Here is an 8,260-nt window from a genome sequence, read left to right as displayed (position 1 = left end):
TAACAGTTCTCTAACTGAATTATTAAACCACTAGGTAAAGTCAATACATAAGTTCCTACGGCTAAAGCAACAACCTTTGCTCCATTGCCAACTCGTAGGTCAACTTCACCTTTTGCCAAATCTCTACTCCTTTTTAGCCCCTGCACATTGGTACAAATGTGAGAACCGCATCCAGTATCTAATATCCATGATGCAGAAGTAGATAAATTAATTTCAATAACAAAAATACCTGAAGTTGAAGTCTTTACTCCATTCTTCTTATCTTCTAGGTACTTTGGGCAGTTTCTCTTCCAGTGTCCGATCTTACCGCAATGGAAGCAGGTGCCTTCCTTTGCTATGCCTCCACTAGGCTTCAAAGCAGGAGCATTGGGTTTGGGTTTGGCAACTTCCCTGCCTTTCCCTTTATCACCCAGCTTGGTGGGTCTTTTGTTTTGTCTCTTTCCATTTCCGATCATCATAATGGACTTCCCTTTGACTTCAAATTCTGCTCAGCAGTTCTTAACATGGCTAGCAGTTAAGAAAGAGATTTGTCCATATCATTCATATTGAAATTAAGGACAAATTGACCGAATCTATCTAGCAACGTTTGCATGATCAAATCAGTCACAAATTCCTTTCCGAGGGGAAAACCCAACCTCTCAAGGTTCTCCACATACCCAATCATCTTGAGCACATGGGGACCTACAAGGGCTCCCTCAGCTAACTTGCCTTGAAAAAGGGCTTTTGAAACTTCAAACCTTTCATGCCTTGCTTTCTCTTGATAGAGCATCTTCAGGTGTTCGATCATATCGAACGCTCCCATGTTCTCATGTTGCTTTTGCAGCTCTAAGTTCATGGTAGCTAGCATGAGGCAAGCAGTTTCATTGGCATCATCGACATGCTTCTTATAAGCATCTCTTTCTGCCTTAGGTGAAGAACTAGGAGGTTCCTCTTCAGGAACATGTTTCTCCAAGACATACAACTTTCTATCATATTTGAGGACAATCCTCAGATTTCGCTGTCAATCCAGAAAATTTGTCCCAGACAATTTTTACTTGTCAAGGATTAATCGCAAAATGTTGTTAAAGGTGTTTGTTGTCATAGTAATCTACATGAAAATAATGAAAATATAAGTATCAATAACATATTTAATTAGGCATTTAATTAAATATGCTCCCACTATTTTACTCAAAACAAATGACCATCACCATTTGATTCAGAAAATCCCGTTGGAAGATTTTCTAGTGGGTCGAGATCCACATTTCACATTGTTTTAAGTCCGCGTAGGCGGATTACACAAAACTAGGTTATTTAGGTAGGAACTCCTTCCAATTGTATCTAATACAACTCTCAAATATTTTAGTTGGGTGAATAACTCCTTACTCCAATCCATCACATGGATCATTTCCAACTCTTGCTTCTAAACATATATAATCTTATTATAATTTGTTTAGTTAAGTTTTACCCATTGTTTTAGCATTTGGATATTACAACTATCCCATTGCACCTTACTAATATAGAATATGCACCTCACGTAGGCGAAACCTACATTATTCGATACTAGTCTTGATGAGTGCTAAAACTTGGAAAGCATAAACTTAATATTTAATTTGAGGGAATTTGCAATTATTCTGATCTCACCGACTTATTTATCATATAAATCGTCTCTCACATGCATCAACATACATTCACATGCATCAACATACACAATGAAACAGTTAGGGCCCCTAACGCAATTGTTCTCCCAAGCCAATGAGAGAACCTAAGCTAACCTAATAACGATCTAAGCTTCTCCAAGCAAGATCTTCAAGGTTGTTCTCCTTTGATATTGTATTCTTCTCCAAGCAATATCTTCAAGCTAACCTAATATCGACATCGTTTTTTGCATCAACACTTGATACTTTAAAGCATAACTCTTGCGCAGTCACAACCCTAATCACATAACTCTTTGACAGCACAACCCTTGTGCCGTCATTAACCCTAATGCACCAATTTCAGACCGTCAAATACACCTCGATTGTTAATTCATTATGATTGATCAACATATCATTGCTTCACCATACTAATGTCGGATCAAGAAGCAAATGACCATTGATCGCTCAAAGGAAAACAACCATTAAGTGTTTGAATGAACGAAACAGAAACAATATATCATATATACCGTATTTTGCATCAGGATTACTTATATCATATATATAACTTGATCGATCTCAATTGCGTAACCTATGGAAGACCGATGTATCGCGACTTCACCATACTAACATCGGATTCCGAAGTATAGTCAACATCAATCATCCAAATCGTACACACATGATGCCAAATTTTATTACTCGTTTATTCTTTGATTCATTTTGTCTTTTAATCGTATTAATACAGAAAATAAACAACTATCAGATGCATGGTTTCATAAGTGGCTCTGATACCACTGAAGGAGAAGAGCGATCCAAAACGCAGCGGAATTTAAAAATATTTCCTTTAGTGATTCTTACGAATGGACATTATCAGTGATAGAATTGTTACCTCTTGTGGCGATTGAAACCTTTGATGCAGATCTACAGAGCGATCACGAACGTTGAATGGTGACAACGCCTCTACTCAGTCCACACGAACGGATTCCTTCAACCTTAGTGCTAGCTACTACGAATGAAGGCTTTGAGTGAGTGAGTGAGAGAGAGAGAGAGAGAAACAAAATTACAACTGCACAAATGCTTCTGTACAAGGGTTCTAATTATAGAACGACTTGTGTGGGTTGCAAGCTAAAAATCCCACTTAAGTGTATGTGGCCCATATCTTATAATATGCCAAAATCACTTAAGCGCGTGGTACCTTACCATATTTCATATTCTACTTAAGTACATCTTACCTGACGATGTTCTACAATTCACTTAAGTGCACCGTACCTTACGGTGTACCTTAGTTACTCTATCTCTCATCAATCCGTCCTTTTGTGTGTGGCCCTGTAGGTTTTCGCGGCATTGGCAATTATATTAAATCACGTATTTAACATAATAAATATTGAGCGGTATCTAGCAACACATCACTGCTACCCAAGACACGAAAATGTCATGTGATCTGACAAATCCTTTTGTGATAATACTTATGTGTACAATTACCCTTTTGCCCTTATGTCTATATTGAACACAACGCATAGACCGTGTCATCCTTGTCCAGTTCAATATTGGGCCCGTAGATATTTATCTTGTTACGCAGGATGGGCAAATTCCATCTAGGTCACTCATGTCCCTCAACATGCTCTGTGGAGTACCCATCAACTGTCTTTATGGTCATCCAATTACGAACAATGTTTATTAGTAATAAGGCACTCGACTCTACATCTAGGGTCCATAGTGGTTTCAGGTCGAAGGGCGGTATACACCACTATCACCATGAGAATAACTTATGACACTTTGCATAATATTTTATATGGTATTCTCATTGCGGGTCAATCCAGTATAAATATTACTCTTAATATTCATACCTATGTTTACGACTTGATAACTCCTTATCCATGATCCATGAGATGTGATCATCAATCTATATACATAATAATCTTAATGCTTTAATGTTATCCCACTTTACAACAAAGCTCGACTATAAATACCTTAAGAATAATATCCTTATGTTTAATGGGATCTCATGATTAAGTCACACTTGATACATTAAACGAACTAACTATTCTAGGGACTTTATTAAACAAAAATAATAAAGAGAAATCCTTTTATTATTAATAAATAATTCGATACAAGTACCAAAAGTATTGGCCTATAGGGCTTACACCAACATATATATGTTTAGAAGCAAGAGTTAGGAACAATCCATATGAAGGATTTGAATAAGGAGTTATTTACCCAACTGATAATATTCGAGAATTATATTAGATACAGTTGGAAGAAGTTCCTACCAAAATAACCGAGTTTTGCATAATCAGACAAACATTGACTTAAAATAAAGTGAAATATGGATATCGATCCATTAGAAAATCCTCCAATAGGATTTTCCGAATCGAATGACGATGGTCATTTGGTTTGAGTAAAATACTGGGAGCATACTTAGTTAAAAGCCTAATTGAATATGTTTTAACGATATTGATATCTTCACAATCCTTTAATATGGATTACCATGACAACAAACACCTCTAACAAAATTTTGCAATCAATCTTTGATAAGGAAAAAACTTCTGAGATAAATTTTATAGATTGACACCGAAACTTGAGGATTTTCCTTAAACATGATAAAAAGTTATATGTTTTAGAGACACCTCTTCTTGAAGAGAAGTCTCCTATTTCTGCTCCTAAGGCTGAAAGAGATGCTTATAAGAAGCATGTCGATGATGCCGATGAAGTTGTCTGCCTCATGTTGACTACCATGAACTATGAATTGCAAAAGCAACATTAGAACATGGAAGCGCTCGATATGACCAAACACTTGAAAATTCTATTTCAAGAGTAGGCTAGGTATGAGAGGTTTTAAAGTTTCCAAATCCCTTTTTCAAGGCAAGCTAACAGAGGGAGCCCTTATAGCTCCCCATGTACTCAAGATGATTGGGTATCTGGAGAACCTTGAGAGGTTGGGGTTTCCCTTCGGAAAAAAAACTTGTGAATGATTTGATCTTGCAATCGTTGTTAGAGAGATTCAGTTAGTTTGTCATTAATTTCAATATGAATGATATGTAGAAAAGTCTTCTAGAGCTGCTAGGCATGTTGAGAACTGCTGAGCAGAATCTGAAGTCAAAAGGGAAGACCATTCTAATGGTCAGTAATGGATAGAATCAGGAAAAAAAGCCCACTAAGCAGGATGGTAAAGGGAAAGGTAAGTAAGTTGCAAAACCTAAACCTAATGCTCATGCTTTTAAGCCTAACAGATGTATAACAAATCAGGGTACTTGTTTTCAATGTGGTAAGATTGGACACTGGAAGAGAAACTACCCAAAGTATCTAGAAGATAAGAAGAATGGATTAGAGACTTCAATTTCAGGTATTTTTGTTATAGAAATAAATTTATCTACTTCTGCATCTTGGGTATTGGATATTAAATGTGGTTATCACATTTATAATAATGTACAGGGGCTAAAAAGGATTAGAGAATTGACAAAAGGTGAAGTTGATCTATGAGTTGGCAATGGAGCAAATGGTGTTGCTTTAGCCGTGGGAACTTATGTATTGACTTTACCTAATGGTTTAATAATTCAGTTATAGAACTGTTATTATGTACCTGCAGTTAGCAGGAATATTATTTATGTTTCTTATTTTGACAAGTTTGGTTTTTCATTCATAATAAAGAACAATTGTTACTTTATTCATTTGAATGATGTATTATATGCTATTGCACAAATGAACAATAGATTGTATTTCCTTGATCTTCAAATGCCAATTTGTAACATTAATATTAAAAGTATGAAACCTAATATGTTAAATCCAACTTACATTTGACATTGTCACTTAGTCCATATAAATGAGAAACACATTTCCAAACTCCATAAAGATGAACTATTGTAATCTTTTGATTATGAATCATATCATAAATGTAGATCTTGTTTATGGGAATCTTCTTGAGGATGTGTATATTACACAACCTGAAGGATCTAACATAACAAAAAAAGCCCAAAAGATATACAAGTTATAGCGATCAATCTATGGATTAAAGCAACCTTCCAAAAGCTGGAACCTTCGTTTTGATGAAACGATAAAACAATATACGAATATGAGCCTTGTGTCTACAAGAAGTTTAGTGGGAGTATGATCGTCTTCCTGATATTATATGTAGATGGCATATTACTCAAATCTAGTTATGTGTTTTTCTTAAATGGTGGAGCTGTGAGCTTGAAAAGTTCAAAGCAAGATATGTTTGTTGATTCTACAATTGAGGACGAGTACATTGTTGCCTTAAATGCAACAAAGATAGTTGTTTAGATCAAGAATTTCATTAGTGAACTTAGGATAGTCCCTAGAATTGTGGATCATATTGATCTCTATTGTGAATACATTGGTTATATCACACAAGCTAAGGAGCATAGATCTCACCAATGATTCAAACACATACTTAGGCAATATCACCTCATTCGAGAGATAATAGATATATGATATAAGATATTCCGAGTACTAACATTGGAAAATTTCTCTGACCCACTAACAAAGTCTCTTGCGCAGCAGAAGCACGATGATCATACTAGATCTATGGGAATTAGGTGTATGCCTTATTGGCTCTAATGCTAGTGGAAGATTATTGGTGTAAGCTTTAGAGGACAATAGTTTTGGTACTTGTATTGAATTATTTATTAATAATAAAAGACACTTCTTTATTATGTTTGTTTTTCCAAAATAATAAAGTCCCTAGAATAACTAGTCCATTTAATGAAATGTTAAGTGTGACTTAATCATGAGATCCCATTAAACATAAGGAAATCATTTTTAAAGCACCCATAGTTGAACTTTATTGTGAAGTGGGATAACATTAAAGCATTGAGGCTATTATGTGGATAGATTGATGACCACATCTCATGGATCATGGATAAAGATTTGTTAAGTCTTCACATATGTATGAATATTAGGAGTAATATTTATACTAGATTGACCCACTATGAGAATACTACATAGAATGTTATGCTAAGTGTCATAAGTTATTATCATAGTGATCATGGTGTATACACCCTTTAACCTGAAACCACTATGGACCCTAGATATGGAGTCGAGTCCATTTTTTTTTGTTTTCATCACCAGTATTTGATCCACTGGACCGACTAATCTAGTTCATGGGTAAATTCTGGCATAAACTGGTTCCATCCTCCTCCATATTACAATTGTGGGGGATCAAACCATGGTTCTCCTTACAAAGTCCATCGCTAATCACCACTTGACCAACTAACTATTGGTTGGAGTCGAGTATTTATTGTTGATCAAACGTTATCCATAACTGGATGACCATAAAGACAAATAATGGGCACTCCACAAGGTATGCTTAGGGACATGATTGACCTAAATGAAATTTATCCATCCTACGTAACAGGATAAATGTCTAAGGGGTCAATATTGAACTGGACAAGGGTGACACAGTTTATGCCTTGTGTTCAATATAGACATGATGACAAAAAGGTAATTATACACACAAACATTATCGCAAAAGGTTTTTTCAGATTACATGACATTTTCGTGATTTGAGTAACAGTGATGTGTTACTAGATATCACTCACTATTTATTATATTAAATGCATGATTTAATATAACTGTCAATGTCATGAGAACCTACATGGTCACACACATAAAGACAAATGATGAGAGATAAAATGAATAAGTCAAATATGGTACACCGTAAGGTACATTGTACTTGAGAGAACTATAAAATATCGTAAGGTACAATGTACTTAAGTGGAATATGGAACACCTTATAATATAATAGTTATTATTATTATTATTATTATTATTATTATTATTATTATTATTATTATAACAGTAGTTATTAAATATAATAATAATAAAAGTGTATTTATTATAATAATAGGTATTATGATAATATAATAATATTATTATACATATGGTGCACTTAAGTTGGACTTTTTAAACTTATTGCTCACACAAGTGCCTATATAAATAGAACTATTATGTAAAAGCTTTTACAGTTGATGCAATTATGTTTGTGAAACCTCTCTCTTTTTAATCTCTCTCCCTCTCTCTCTCTCTCTCTCTCTCTCTCTCACACACACACACACACACACACACACACACACACACACACACACATACATACACACACACACAAAGACTTCATTTGTATCAGCTAACACTGAGATTGAAGGCACTATGTTCATTTGGATTGAGTAGAGGCGTTGATCATCGTTCATCGCTTGTGATCATTAATTTGATTCTACATCAAAGGTTTTAGTCACCATGAGAGGTAACTATTTCTATCACTGATCATGCTAATTCCTAAGGATCGACTTAAGGAAAATTTTTGTTTTCTGCCGCGTATTGTATCGCGTTTTCCCTTCATATTTCAGGTAGTTCGGGTAAAGACAAAGGTAAAGGAAAGGCTTGAAGACATTGTTGTTTTTATTTATGTTTCCGTTGTGGCTATTATCTTTTGTAGGACTTGTACTTTACATCCATATTGTGTAGGGCTTGTACTTGACATCCTTATTATGTATACACTATATTTTGCAATTGGCAAATTTTGTGTACCTATGTGGATGCCATTTGGACAATGCGTGTACTTAGTACTAGTTAAATGCTTCAACATAATGTAATTCTAGATGTGTATTGCGTTGGGGTATTACAGTTGGTATCAAAAG

Source organism: Lathyrus oleraceus, chromosome 2 (genome assembly GCF_024323335.1).
Source record: "Lathyrus oleraceus cultivar Zhongwan6 chromosome 2, CAAS_Psat_ZW6_1.0, whole genome shotgun sequence".
In the NCBI taxonomy this organism is placed as follows: Eukaryota; Viridiplantae; Streptophyta; class Magnoliopsida; order Fabales; family Fabaceae; genus Lathyrus; species Lathyrus oleraceus.
The sequence above is the reverse complement of the archived record's forward strand: the minus strand, read 5'-3'. Positions refer to the sequence as shown.